This window comes from Myotis daubentonii, chromosome 7, assembly GCF_963259705.1.
Source record: "Myotis daubentonii chromosome 7, mMyoDau2.1, whole genome shotgun sequence".
Taxonomy (NCBI): Eukaryota; Metazoa; Chordata; class Mammalia; order Chiroptera; family Vespertilionidae; genus Myotis; species Myotis daubentonii.
The window spans coordinates 84,057,252-84,073,146 of NC_081846.1; the positions used below are offsets into that span (position 1 = coordinate 84,057,252).

The 15,895-nt window shown below is 38.9% G+C and overlaps 1 non-coding gene across 1 annotated transcript; it reads left to right on the forward strand.

Moving 5' to 3' along the window:
- The first annotated feature begins 15,033 nt into the window (after positions 1-15,033).
- LOC132238944 (small nucleolar RNA SNORA72) lies at positions 15,034-15,165 on the forward strand. The gene has a single exon (XR_009453912.1). It is a non-coding gene; the product is annotated as a small nucleolar RNA SNORA72 (small nucleolar RNA).
- Positions 15,166-15,895: the final 730 nt, after the last annotated feature.

Here is a 15,895-nt window from a genome sequence, read left to right on the forward strand (position 1 = left end):
TCAGTCTTCTCTGGGTTTGTCCTTAGGACTGGCCTTTGCACAGGAGTGCACATTTCTAGGTCTGAGAGTTAGGCAAGAGGGAGTGGGCAGGGGAGGATCATGTGGAGGGAGCTCTCTATCCACGCATGTGCAGCAAGGCATCATATGAGCCTGAGGGGGCTGGTCTTGGGCCAGGGAGGGGCCAGGGATCAGCTGTCCCTGGGCTGCTCCATTTCAACACAGAACTCAGAAAGTGGCCGAGAATTCTGATTTTGAGCCCAGAGTCCCAGGTTGTTATAAAGGTAATTCTTTTCAACATAAAAACAAAACAAAACAAACAAATAAAAAAATACACACTTAGTTGATTTAACAGTTTATTAGTTTGAGTTAAACTTTCAAATAGTTAGACCTGCAGAAGATAAGGGGGGCTTGTTTGCTCTACCTATTTGCTTATCTTCTGCTTAACTATGAGGCCTCAGCTTAAATATCTTTTCTTTGCTGAAGCTTTCCTTGATGCCTTAATTTGTGCTTTAGTAGAGGCCCCTAATTTGTACTTTCATATTTTCTGCAATCCCTTTCCCTATGATTCATCAATTGTACTATCAACTCTTGTTTAATTATATGCTTATTTCCCCTAAAAAACTGTGAGGTCCAAGTGAATATGTTTCTATACCCAGCCCATAGCATAGCATAGTGACTGGCATAAATGAACAAATAATGAAGGAATAAATTATAATAATAACAAGAATAGCATGCTTACCAGTATATAGCTTTCACTATGTGACAGGCACTATCCTAAGTATTTTTTATTGAGAGAGAGAGAGAGAGAGAGAGAGAGAGAGAGAGAGAGAGAGAGATTTGTTATTCCACTTACTTATTCATTCATTGGTTGATTCTTGTATGTGTACTGACTAGGGATTGAACCTGCAATCTTGGCATATCAGGACGCACTCTAAACAACTGAGCTGCCCATTCAGGGTCTCAAAGCATTTTTGAAATAATAATTTATATAATCTTAATAATAACTCTGTGAAATAGATAGTACCATTATTACCATTTTAAAAGTAAAAAAAAAAAAAACACACACACAACTTAAGTTTAGAGAGACTAAGGAACTCCCCACAATCATAAGTGGCAGAAGCAAGATTTAAATCTAAGTATATTGGATTCTTAGACTCTAAATGAATGAATGAATGAATGAATGAATGAATGAATGGAAAAAGATTCTAAGAATCAGTATGAGTCATAGTCTAAGGGATGCTGAGTTTAAAAAACAGACAAGCAAAATTTTTCATCAAAAATAGGAAACAAATCCAAAATGTTATAGAGTTAGAACTAGAGAAGCCAGGGAAGAGCTGAGAGAGGGGCTCAGGGCCACTCATCAAACAGGGCCGGATGGACGGTTGCTTTTATTCACTTCCAGTCACATGAGAATAGGTCAGCCCAGTTTAGAACACAGAAGCAGGGCAAACTAGTTAAATATTCCAAGTTGCATATGCCCCTCCCCCCATCTAAATTTTTAAATGAGGACCTTCTGACCTTGAGAAGTGTTGACCATAATTCCATAGTCATGCTTTAGGGACGGAGACAATTTGTTAACAAAATGATCTCCAAATAATGCAGTGTCATGACCAAAGCACCAGTAGAAACCAGTATAAGCACAGAGTAGAAATATGCACAGCATCACAGACAACAGAGCAGAGCTTGCCCACAGTTCAATCTGACTTTTAACTCTAACAAAGGCCATTTCTGATGTTCTCAAAAGGCACAGAGTTTTCCTAGATACCCAAAGCATCTGGGAGACCATATTTCATAGTGATTAAATGGGCAGACACCAGAGTCAATAACTGCTTAGATTAGAATCCTAATTCAAACATTAGTAGCTACTAAAAGGCCTTGGGTACATTACTTAATGACTCTGAGCTTCAGTTTGCATGTTTTATTACAGTGTGTATAACAACACTACCTCTTGAGCTGGCTCATGTGAAGATGAAATCAGAAACTTCATGCATTCAGCAAATATTTAATGAATGACAATTACATTCCTAGTACTCTTTTAGTGTCTGTATATTGGTTCACAAAGTAGATATGACCTGTTTCCACGGATCTGGTACACAGTAAGCATCCACTATTCTGAAACCAAAGGTGACCTCCTGGAGGTGACCTCTCTATCGCATATTGGGTACTTCCAGAAAGCAGCATGGAGCAGAGGGGTGAGGAGAACTGGTATTCGCCTGGGTAAGAGCAAGAAGGTGTTCCCTGAAGCAGCCCAAGGTAGCAGATCCTCAAAGAAGAGGCAAAATCTCCATTAAGAGAGAGCGACAGCCTCAGTCTTGCAGTGTGTCTACATCAGGCCCAAAGGAGAAGGTAAGAGTGAGAATGGGAGTGACCAGACTGTGATGGGTAAGGCAAAGCAAAGTTAATGATTTGCAAACAAGGCTACTGACTCTTTTATAAATTAGGCTCAGCAATAATGATGGTAGATTAAAGGAAAACCCATAGAATAATGCAAACAACTTGCAATCAAGGACCTTGTCTTATTTTCTTTTGTAACACCACCAAATACAAAAGGCATCACTAAAGTAATAACAATAATCATAATTATAATGGCACTGCCTTTTATTGAGAGTTCATAATGTGTTAAACCTTAGAATAAACTAGAGGCCCAGTACATGAAATCCTTGCATGAGTAGGGTCCCTAGTGGCTGCCGGCTGCAAGCCGGGGCCTTCCTTTGTTCCGCACTGCCCCCTGGTGGTCAGCGCACGTCATAGCGAGCAATCGAACTCCTGGTTGGTCGAACTCCTGAGGGGACACTTTGCATATTAGGCTTTTATATAATAGTATATAGATACTTCACAAATATAATTTGATTTTTATCACATTTATCAGTGAACACTTATTTTCTTATTGATTCATTTTATTATTAAAGAGCAAACTAAAGTTTACTCATTTGAAGTAACTCATTAAAAAAACGCTTAACTAATTAGTAGTGAAGATAACATTCAAACTTAGGTCTATAGTCCTATACAATATTGTCTAAGGAGTATAGGTGATCCATTGTTGATTAATAGCCAACTGAACCTCTCTAGATCTTAGTTTACTCATATGTAAAATGGAGCTAAATTGCCCTGGTCAGGTGGCTCAGTTGGTTGGAACATCATCTCAAAGGTTGAGGATTGGATTCCTGGTCAGGGTACATACCTCAGTTGCAGGTTCGATCCCTTGTTGGGACACGTATGGGAGGCAGACCAAAGACGTTTCTCTCTCTCCCTCCTCCCATCCTCTCTCTCTAAAAATCAGTAAAAATATATCCTCGTGTAAGAATTTTTAAAAAATTAAATGGAGCTAACTTCAATCTACCTCATAAGGAGATTCTGAATATTCAACGAGCTAATTCATATACAGCACTGATTACAGTGCTACATAATAAGTACTGCAAATGACACCTATCATTAGACCTATCATCCTGGCTTCCAAGTGCTTTTCTGTTTAAATGAATTTGTACATCTTTACCATAAAATGTCAGTACCGCTTGATTCAGATAATAAAAACACAATAAAAAGGAATTACAACTGGAATATGGTGGTACAAAACATGTATTATGGTTTTACCTTGAAGAGAATTAATTAAATTTAGATATATAAGAAATCACTGCTCAAAGCTGCCAACATATTTAAATGAATCAACTTTATATCTTTATGTATGAATTAGCTTCCTGACACACACAAACCCTCTGAAACTAGTCTAGTGTTTTAAACTTTTAGAAGTTGGTTCATGGGCATCATCTTATTTGATTTGTGGGATTCCCAACCCGCTGGGAGTAAACACTATCCCATTTTTCACAAAGGAAACGGCCCTTAAAAGGAGAAGACACTTTAGCAGATAGTATGTCAAACTATATGACCTGAGATTAACTCAAAATCTCTCAGCTCCTCAAGCCGGACTGCAGCTCTGAAATTGAAAAGATCATTGCTGCCCAGTTGGAACCAATAAAGACAAGGAAATGGCCAATTAAACTCTTCCTGTATGATGGAAACTAAAGATGATTAAAATTATCCAGGTCAATTCAGTTACAAATGTTCACATGTGCTAGGAACACCCTTTCCCCTGACTCATGGTTTGTGCTTGTCATAAGGTGGTTGTCCGGACTGCCCATGGCAGAGCCAAGAAGAATGGAATGGAAAGCTGGTGACCTAATGATTCTACATCAAAGACAGGGGGAAGGTCCTTCCCTGTGGAAGACAAAGTAACTCTTACCTTTTAAAATCACATTGACAACTCTGACAATTTCCATCTATTCCTACATAACACTTATCAGTTGTAAACACACAGGCATTGAGCTTGGTTAAACCAAAATTACCACTTACATTGATGAAAGCTCTCTCAGTTGGAGAAAGCAGCTAATTATTAAGAATCCATGCCCATGCTTTCTCCCTTTGGAGAAAAGCCTTCCTTATACTCAGAAGAACAATAATTTGCTAAGGGATGTGTTAACCTTAATTATTATAATAATTGTGTTAACATGGTTATTCATTATGAGCACAATAACCAAAACAGGAAAAAAAAAATCAAACTGAAAAATTATTTTTAAGAATTCAGGTCAACCAAAATAATTTGTATAGAATGTTATAAATTATGTTAGAGGCCCAGTGCATGAAAATTCATGCACTGGAGAGAGGAATCCCTCAGTCCAGCCTGCCCCCTCTCACAGTCCGGGAGCCCTCAGGGGTAGGAAGCAATCCAGTGATCAGGGGAAGGCAATGCCCCCATCACACCTCTGCTGCTGCCACTGCCAGCAGCGCAAGCCTCGGCCGGCTCTGGTTACCTGCACCTTGGGCCGCCCTGGTTACCTGAACCTTGGGCAGCCCTGGGAAGCTGGGCAACTGCCATCCAAGACTTGCCTGCACCTTGGGCCAGCCCTGAGTGGCTGGGGGGCTGAGGGAACTGGGGGACTCTGGAGGCAGGCATAAGGCAAGGCCCCAGCAGGGCTGAGGGGATTGGACGCTGCCATCTTATGGCTGTGGGCGCCACCATCTTTGAGGACAGGGCAGTCAATTAGCATATTCCCTCCTTATTGGCTGTGGGATTGCCATCTTTGAGAGTGGGACAGTCAATTAGCATATTCCCTCCTTATTGGTTGTGGGTGCCCCCATCTTTGCAACAGTGTGAGGGTCAATTAGCACATTCCCTCTTTATTAGATAGGGTTTTATTATCAATAATGAAAAAGTCCCACAGCCCTAACTGGTTTGGCTCAATGGATAAAGCATTGGCCTGCGGACTCAAGGGCCCCAGGTTCGATTCCTGTCAAGGGCATGTACCTTGGTTGCAGGCACAAACCCCGTAAGGAGTGTGCAGGAGGCAGCTGATTGGTGTTTCTCTCATTGGTGTTTCTAACTCTCTATCTCTCTCCCTTCCTCTCTGTAAAAAATCAATAAAATATATATATTTTTTTAAAAAGTCCCACAATCTTAAATCCAAACAACTTTTATGTTTCTGTATTCTCTTCTAGTCTTGTTCTTTAATGCACATAATTTATGTGCTATATAATTTCATCTTGTGCCTTTTAAAATTATCACTAGATTTTAAGGGCTTTCATATTTCTTTGCTTTTGTCTATGCCAACTCTCTCTCTATAGAACATTCCTGCCTTTGTTTGTAAGTCATGACCTTGCTCCTTCAAGAAAGTGTAACTTCCCTTAATTTTCTCCCTTGCCTTGATTCTTCTTTAAAAGTTATTCAATTCTTCTTTGGGATTCCCAGGACATTGCATATACATTCCAGACATCTCAGTTACCCAGCCGTCACAGAGGCTGCATCTTTCCACCAGCTGTGTCAGGGTCAGTCATACTGCTGATTTCACTGCCCTCCAGGCTCTGTTGGAAGGGTTTCTCCCATTCCCTTTTGCTGTACTGGCAGATTCCAAGACTTGACTTCCTTCAATGCTTTCTCTTAATCACACTGTTTTTATTATGTAATTGACATTTGTGTTTGTTGTTGAAAGTGCCTTGTACTTATCCACAAGTGCAAAATAGGGAAGCATGCATGGGTGATCCATGAGGTCCAAAAGGTTGGCGACTGCTGGTTTAAGGAAACCTTTGGAGGAGCGGTCGCCAACCAGTGGTTCCAAAAGGTTGGTGAGGACCACTTGTACTGCATGAGCTCAGTAAAAGCTCTCAGAATGCATGAGTGAATAAGCTCATAGGCATTTAACCTTTGAAGCATTAGAACCCGTACTTACCTGTACTAAGATCCATCTGCATTAGCTCAGACAACAGTTTGCTAAATATGTGTGCTGGAACATAATTCTTTTCAGAAAATAATTCTTTTCACCTAAAGATAACTGATGTATACAGTTCCCATTCCTCCCAGCTTGTCCAGGACTGTCCTGGTTTGCTTCTATTGCCTCACTGTCCCACCTGGATTTTTCATTTATTTATTATAAGAGATCATTAACAGTTGTGTTAAAATGAGGCAGATTGGGTTGGATAAACTCCACTCAGCATTCCATCTTCTACCATTGTCTCATCTAGTAAGATGTGAACAGATTTCTACTTTAGACACCTATTAAAATCTGAGATGAGTAGCCATAACCCCATTTTTTTCCTGGCCCTTTCCAGGTACAATATAACTAATACCTCCCCTTGAAGGACACTATTAAAGGTGCACAGTGATTAAAACCAAGCGTGCTAAGACACTAGCAACAGGACAGCTGAAGTGGTGGTGAGAGAAGTATTCAAAACTGCTGTCCCTGCCATCCAGTGGATGCACCAGCCAGCTATTCATGGCCTGGGGCACAGCATACAAAATGCCTCAGTCAGCTGAGTCATTGAGAAACATGGGAAATTATACATTATAAAATTATTAGTTATAAGATGCAAAATACATATAGGAAATGAAGGCTGAAACTCTTGTTCTGGAACACATAGAGAGGGGCTGACACATAGCTGTCACCATGGTTTTGCCATTTGTTATATGGTATGATTCTACAGTGTTTACTTAGTTAATATTTTGTGTTTCTATTTTTATTTTACAATAAACACTGTTGGCAGCAATAAACTAAAAATGTACATTTTTAAAATTAATTTCAAAGAGGAAGGGAGAGGGAGAGAGCGATAGAAACATCAATGATGAGAGAGAATCATTGATTGGCTGTCTCCTGTATACCCCCCACAGGGGATCTAGCCTGCAACCCGGGCATGTGCCTTGACTGGGAATCAAACCATGACCTCCTGGTTCATAGGTCAAGGCTTAACCACTGAGATATGCCAGCCGTTCAAAATGTACATTTTTAATTCCTAAACTGAATTCAGGAATTTGGTCTATTTCACAACCTATTTTATTAGTTGGTAATAAACATATGTCCACTGCAGAGGGAGGGGCATGTAGTGATATCACTGACCACAAGAAAAGCGGAAACAGAAATCTGTCAAAACAGCAGCATCTGCCTCAAAAGCTTATAGGTACTTAAATAGGATTAGACTCAAAGGCAGCTATTCAGCATATGCCTAACCAGACCGGCATTTACAGATCACTCATGAAGCATGACTTTGTATTTAGATCAAAATCATTGCTATTCTAAATTAATTTTACTCACTTTCAATGTTAAATATTTTAGTATACATATGAAGAAATGGCTCCATTTGCAACAATAACATTAAAACATTTCATTAATGCCTGTATTGTAGCTATGTCATCTATTATATTTAGTCATTTAATTCCAGTAAAAGTTAAATTTGTTATTTAATTTTTGAGAACAAAGTAAAGTTTTTGGAATTTTATGTTATTGATGGAGTAACACAGAATATTATTGAAAATGCTGTTGTAATCTGATTTAAATGTTTAATCCTGAAGATAAAAGAATTCTTTTGTGGTGTAATAATAATACAATTTTTGTGGATCATTGTGTTGTGATAAAAAGATTATTCTTGCCAATTTAAGGAACCTATGAAATGTACTTGCCGTTAGTTGGGGTGCACAAATAATTCATAACCTTATCCGAACTATAACATTCTGCTAAGTTTTGCATATGCCCTGTCAGAGTAACTGAACTGCAAAATGTCTGTGATGTAATTCAAGTTGCACATCCACAGCTATTTCAGGACACACTTTCTCTCTTTGCCACGTTATGTCAATCAGATTTTTAAAATGTTTGAGCCTTCGAGGAACTACTCAGTAAATGAGCCTAAGAGTCCTACAATGGTACTGTTTTATTTGTTAAACAAGGCATTTAAAGTTTGGTTGTATTTTGTTAAAAATCAATTGAAAATCTTCAATCAAATTATTTAACAAGTGAAATCCCAAAATCTTCAGTTTTCAAACATTTCTGTGAATTGAAGTTTTTTGTTTTTTTAAAAAAAAAAAGAACTTTCAACATAAAGACACTAAAATTTGCCCCTAGTGATGTTAGAAATGGATTCAACACATTAAATGATGGAAGCTCAAATGTGAACAAGATTTAATCTTGAAATTATGTAATTAAACTTGGGAGTATCTCCATGTGTAAGGAGGGTCTTTTGATGCAGCTCTTACTTCTAGCTGAAAGGACTTAAATTTTGCAACAGTAAACTAATTCATATAGGTTAATTGATGGATTTGCTCTTGTAAAAATACTTGTCAAAAATATATTTGTCAAAGAAAGACTGGATAAAAAAATGACAATGTGCTGGCTTGTGTGTCTCAACTGGTTGGGTGTCATACCATGCACCAGTTTACTTCCTGGTCAGGGTACATGCCCAGGAAGCATCCAAATCGATGTTTTGCTTGCACATCAATGTTTTCCTCTCTTCCTCTAGCTTGCTCAATCAAAATATGTTTTTAAATTTTTTTAAAGAAAAAAGACTGTATCTATGACTATACCTGAGTTAAAATATTTATGCATTTCAAAACCAAAAAAAGAGAATTAAGGATGTTTTTTGTTAAGCAGAGTTTATATTGACCTCACTAATTACATTAGCTCCTTAGAAAAAGTATTTTCTCAATTAAATATATTATGGCCTGCAAATAAGTCAATTGAAGGTGTCACCAGTTTCAGTTTCAAGTTTACTAACCATATATTTTAAGTTTAAAAATGCTGCACGAAAAAATATGTATTTTAAAAATTCAAAATAATGAAAATATATTGAAAAGATATTATTTAGAAAAATTCCACTTACACAATATTAGAAACAAATATAACTAAGATTTGCTCTAAGAAGAATTATTAGAGTGTACCTAAGACCTTCCAATATTCCACCTCTGTATCCCCTGTAAGAGTCTAATAAATTTATTTCCCTTGAGAGGGGGTTGTTCATATCCCTGGAAGGTTTCCCTAAATGGGCTACACATATATATTGATAAATTCTGTGGTTTTTTTTTCAGTCAGCTTTTGGACCATTACTACCTTTAGATCATGCAAAACCATTTTTATTTACTTTTAATTTTTTTTTCCTGATCCCACTTCCATCCTCTTACATGTGCCAACCCAACATGTCAGCATATGTCACTGGATAAGTATGTTTCCTTGAGCAATGCAAAAGGCTGATTTGTAGGTATTGAATTTTGGCTTTTTGGTTTTTGTTGTTGTTTTTTTACTTTTGTTGCTCAATACTGCTTTTAAATGCATTTGTGTCATTATATGTGCATGTAATTCACAAAGAACTCTTACAAATTAATCTATTGTTCATATTCATCATAATTTATCAATCCATTCCCCCTGGTAACAGACACCTGAGTTGTTTCAGATTCCCTGCTTCCACCAAGACTGCTGTAATAAACACTTTCAAATGCATCCCTCCAGAGACCTGTGTGAGTGTCTGAGTCGGGTTGCTGGGTCACTTACGTCGACTGACTGCAGGCATTTTACATGCCCAAATTACTGAGTCAGCGCACTGTCTCACTGTGTGAGGGCCCTGTTGTTCCTCTCATTCTCACAGTATTTGAAATTATCCAAGTTTCTGGTTTTTAGCAATCTGATGAAGGTACAGTGTTATTTTGTTGTTGCTGCTGTTTAACTTTTATTTGCATTTCTTTGATTACTAATGTGGTTGCACATTCATTTGTTTTCATGTTACCATTCCAGATTTTTCACTCATTAACTCATTGACTCATATCCCATACTTATTTTTTCTAGTGAGTTTTTCATCTTTTTCTTGTTAATTTGCAGCCATTCTTTGTATTTGCTAGATTTAATTCTGTATTGTTTTTAGGTCATGTAAATGCCTTCTGCCAACCTGCCTGTCTTCTGCTAACAATGTCTGAGGATCCTTTTTAAACAGAAATCCTTATTTTTTTATATAGACAAATTTATAAATCTTTTATTTTATGGTTTGTGTGTGCTTTGAGGGTCTCTCCAATTACGGGAAAAACAACTTACATTTTTCTCTTAACTTTATAGTTTTACCTTTTACATTTTGGGCTTTAACCTCTGTGTAGTTCATCTGGTATATTGAGTATTTTTCTACAGTGTGTGAGCCTATTTTTTCAGCCTAACTCTTAGTATTCTGATCACCAACTTCCAGTGTTGGGGGGTGTCCCCCAGATCTGTAAGCAATTCTTGGGGCAGCAGCAGGGTGTCCAAGAATTCAACTCAATTCTGACACTATGTACCCAGATGCCACTGGTTAAATGCTCAGTCCCACATGGCTGCCCCTCCTACTTCAGATGCCAGTTGCAAGCCCAGGTTAATCATGGGTGCTTCTGACCAGCCAGCTATACCTTGGAAGTCTGCATGACCTCCTCCTTGGAGCTCAAAAGCCAGTCACAAGTCCAGGTTAATACTTGTATTTCTGACAGAGTGGCTACAGATCAGAGATTTCCATGGATTGGATTAATTGGCTATAGAGCAGCTCACAGAACTCAGAGAAACAGTTTACTTACTAGATCATGGATTTGCTATGAAAGCATATACCTCAGAAGCAACCAGATAAAAAGAGACACCTACGGCCAGGTATGGGGAAAGGGTATGGAGCTTCCATGCGCTCTCCAAGCGGACACTCTCCACCAAATCTCCATTTTTGTTTTGGGATTTTATGAAGGCTTCATTACATATGCGTGATTGATTAAATCATTAGCCCCTCTTCCCTCCTACATGTCAGGGGGTGGGACTGAAAGTTCTAACCCTCTAACCCAGGGGTGGGCAAACTTTTTGACTCGAGGGCCATAATGGGTTCTTAAACTGGACCGGAGGGCCGGAACAAAAGCATGGATGGAGTGTTTGTGTGAACTAATATAAATTCAACATAAACATCATTACATAAAAGGGTACGGTCTTTTTTTTCAATAGTTTTATTCATTTCAAATGGGCGGATCCGGCCCGTGGGCCGTAGTTTGCCCACGGCTGCGAGTCTAACCACACAGAGTTGGTTCCCCTAGCAACTCCTCTGTTCGGTTTGAGTGCTTTGCAAAAGTCACCTTGCTAACATAACAAACGTCACCTTTATCACTCTCAACATTTAGAAAATTCCAAGGGTTTTCTGTAAGCCAGGAACCTAGTATATATGAAAATATAGAAATCACAATGTTACACCAACCTACTCCAAATATTTGGTGCTCCTTTTATCATACATGAAGCTTCCTGGGACATAAAGCCTATTGTTATCATCTCTATTTTCCACAATGATGCATTTTTCTACCTCTGCACTACACATTGTTCTTATTATAATATGGCTTCATATCTAGTATAGCAAGACCCATACTTTGCTTTTCTCTCCCAAAATTGACATAGCAATTGTGAACACTACTCTCACATAGAAGTTTAGAATGTGTGTTGGTAGAATTGCATGGAATTTATAAATTAATTCAGAGAGACAACATCTTTACAAATTTAGGCTTCTCCATCATAAATCCAGTATAGTTCTCCATTTATTCAGGCTTTACTAAACACGCCATAATTTTTCTCTGCAAAGAAAAATGATGAGTCCATAGTTGTCATTGCTTTTGTTCTCTATTGAGAATGTTATTTTATGAATTATTTTGTGAAGAGTATGTTTGCTGGGGTGAAGGGATGCCATTGATTATTCCTAATACAGCTGGGATCTGGCAACATTTCAGAATTCTTTGTTTTGCTCTAATAATGTCTGTAAAAACTATCAGGTTATCAGTGTAGATAAATAAATCATCTTTAAGGAATAAATTTTATCTCTCCCCTTTTACTTTTTAAATTTTCCGTCCATTATTTATTTACCAAGGATATTTAATGCTAATAGTATATTAAATAATCATAGTGATAAGAGCATTCTTGTCTTATTTTTTTTCTGGTCTTAAAAACAATACATCATAGATTTTGTCAAGTTAAGGAAATTGCCTTCTAGTCATAGTTTTCTAAGTGTTTTTATCACAAATAAGTGTCAGACTTTATCACATGCTGTTTGGTTTTATATCTCTTGAGATAATCACACTTTTTCTTTAGTCCATTAATATAATGAGTTATATTGATAAATTCTTCTAAGGTTAAAGCTTTCTTAAATTCCTAATATCAAGCTGATACTTTTTTAAATATATTTTATTGATTTTTTACAGAGAGGAAGGGAGAGGGATAGAGAGTTAGAAACATCGATGAGAGAGAAACATCGATCAGCTGCCTCCTGCACACCCCTTACTGGGATGTGCCCGCAACCAAGGTACATGCCCTTGACCGGAATCGAACCTGGGAACTTTCAGTCTGCAGGCCGACGCTCTATCCACTGAGTCAAACCAGTCAGGGCAAGCTGATACTTTTTAATATGATGTTGAATTTTGTTAGCTGACACTTTATTTGGGGCTCAGATCGTTTATAAAATAGTATTTTGCGATGTACTGAAGGCAAAAGTAAATAAAAATTCATGTGAGCATGTGTGATTTAGAATCTGACCAGACAGTAGACACAAGAGATAAACCTGAGAACTCAACTAATTTATTTTCTTCCATGTTTCATTTTGTCCATGTGGTAGGTTCTGCCTCCTACTCTGCACCTTAAACTTGCTCTTAAATATTTAAGTAGAGATTGTTAAAAAGAAAATCATATTAGCACTTGCTAGGGAAAAATAAATAAATGATTCTAAGCATTAATTCACCACTCCAGAAGTTAGAAAAAATAATCTGAAACTGAGCACATTTACACCAATGCTGTGATGTTTGCAGGCAATGCTGTCAGAAACCTGGCAAATGAACTGTTTCTATTCCTAGTAACTCAGCTTCAAAATTGGGGTGTGGGAGACACAGCATATAAAAGAACTAGAAAAGTGGTGTGTTAGTAACCCTCTCAGGCCTACACCTGTCACCAAAAAGGGACTGAGGTGGGTCTGCCCTGGTATGCTCCAGAATATGTTGGTTCTGGACTTTGTGCAGGAAAGATTTCACAATACAAGTCCAGGTGATTTTAAGAGTAGGTTTATTAAAGTTGGGCAGTGAGACAAAGGAAAGGCTTAATATAGAAGAGGCAAGATCATAGCAACAGAAGAGGGTCCAGGCAGAGCTACTTTTGATAAGGAATTTTGGGACTGGAACCTGGATTCTTTGTCCACCAGAGTCAAAGAATGAATCCACGGACAGAGGGTAGTACAGCAAAGGTGAAGATTTATTGAAGAACAAGTACAGACTCCCACATGGGGAGAGGGAAAGAGTCCCACAGAATGGACTCCCACTTGGGGAGGGGGGAAGGGTCCCACTGAGTTCCTTTTCCCTGTGGCTTATAAAGGCTGCAGATCCTGGTGCCTTGACACCCCTCTGATTGGTCACTATTCCCTTGGACTGGTTACTATAGTAACTCCTGGGCTCAAAGGCTGAATCTCACATGGAACATGTGAGGTTCTCCTCCACCCCCTTCCTTATTGTTTTCCTTTTCCGTTTGGGCTTTCTTCTTCTCCTTCTGGAAGAAGGTCTTCCTTACCTTTATTTTGTAAATATAGACCTTTTGCTGTTCCCAGCTCCCTCATTCTATGGAAATATACCTGTTGCAGCTTTTCAGCTTCCCTATTCTATGGAAATACACCTTCGGTTGCTCTGCAGCCCTGTGCTTCCTCCATGGTCCCCTTAATTTCTAAACTTTCTAACATTTCCTAAACCTGTCTTTTTCACCCCCCAAAATTCCTATTTCACTTTGACCCTGTGGAAATGTGAGAAAGAGTCAAGCCTGGGAAAGATGCTTGGCCCTTTAGAAAGAAAGTCACAGAGGCAGAAGAAGTGAGCCAGATGGGCTTTGTGGACTCAGGAAACAAGTTACAGAGTCAAAAAGAGGCCCTTAGAGACAGGTTTAGGGGATTAACACGGGACAAGCTGCCGCTGCCCACTGCTCCCCTGATTGCAAGTCTCATGAGGACCCTTAGAACTTTGGAGAAAGAAAGCAAAGACACCTGCCTGAGGAAAGAGGCTAGGGAGAGCATGCACTGGGTCCTTGGTCTTAAGGGTTTTTATTTGTTTTCTGAAGGTGAGAATGCAAGGGGAAGACTCAGGGGAGAATCTCAATAGAATATTCATCAGCTTTCCAGGTGTGATCTCCAATATGCTGATGCATCAAAATGAGCATATATAGAGAGAAAGGGGTGAGTCATTCTCTGATCAGTTTCACCCTCAAAGAATGTCAATAAAGAGGGACTGGACTGAGGTGGGTTTGCCCCTAGTAAGGTCTGGAATGTGTAAACCATTTGCTCCTAAGTATTCTTGATTAGAGAAGATAAGACCTTGTGACTTCATGATCTCACTCATTCATGGATAATAAAGACCATTATAAACTTATGAACAAAAATAGATACAGAGGCAGAGCTGCCTCGAACAGACTTATTATCTGGCTATAAATGGCTCATTCATTTAACTATCATTCTCAGTCTTCCCATTACACTTGCCAAGAAATTTTCCTAGCTTCTTACTATCCTGCCTCACACCTACTACCAACCTCCCCTACAAGAGACTTGAATTGTTTCTGCTGAAGTCTGCCTTTGCAAATAAAAGCAGTGCCATCTGTCACTGGGAAACAAAATGAAACACACGTGCATTGAGTGACTACTGTGTGGGGGACACCAGCACACTGAAGATGTTCATGCTATAAAAAGGTACCTCATGAGGAATTTCAATGTGGGTTGCTATTGAAATTACGGGTTTTCCTGCAAATATTCTCGCTGTTCTGATTTTGTGATAATCAGGGCAGGCTAAACATTCGCTATATTAAGGCCATGCATGTGTCCCCAGACCTAGTTCTTTCCCTAGGTCTGGTTTTCTAAATGCTGGTGATAAAAAAAAAAAAAAAAGAAATTACGGGGTTTTTTTTTGAGCCTCGGCCCTGAATCCTCACTTCCTTTGAGAAAGCTTTCTATAATATACTGAGATGAAGATTAGTGAGAAAGGAAAACTCCAAGCAAGAATTAATTAATAGTTTAATCAACTCACCCATTGCCGGGAGCCGGTCCATCCTTGCTGTTTCAAGGGACCTGGCATATATGGCATACAGTTCTTAATATGTTTGCTCACCTTCTTGGCGCTGTGTTTTAACCAAGGTCACCTCTCCGAGAAAGGTTGTTTCCCCAGGTAGGAATTTTTCCCTGAAGTCAGGGAGGGGATGAAACTCCTTAACTAAGTGCCAGGCGGGTAGTTAATCACTACAAATAATCATGCTTAAGCTACATAATCTTTACTCCCTGGAATGGAGATAAGAAACACCCTAACCTTTGTAATAGAGATTGATAGGATTGAATCAACTGGTATAAATACATATGTAATAAGACAGCAAGAGACAGAATCAAGAACACAGGGCTTGGAAGACAGGACCAAGAGAGACAGAGCCTAGGCACAGAACCTGCACAGAACCTACACAGAACGTTCTCTAGAGACAGAAGAACTTCGCTGGAGAGAGCATGACAGGGGATCCTGGACTGAACCTGACTGCGGAGATTGGCAGGAGAGCCTGACTAGAACCTGGTGACCGAACCTGGCTGGAGATCTCAGACAGAACCTGGCTGGAGAACCTAG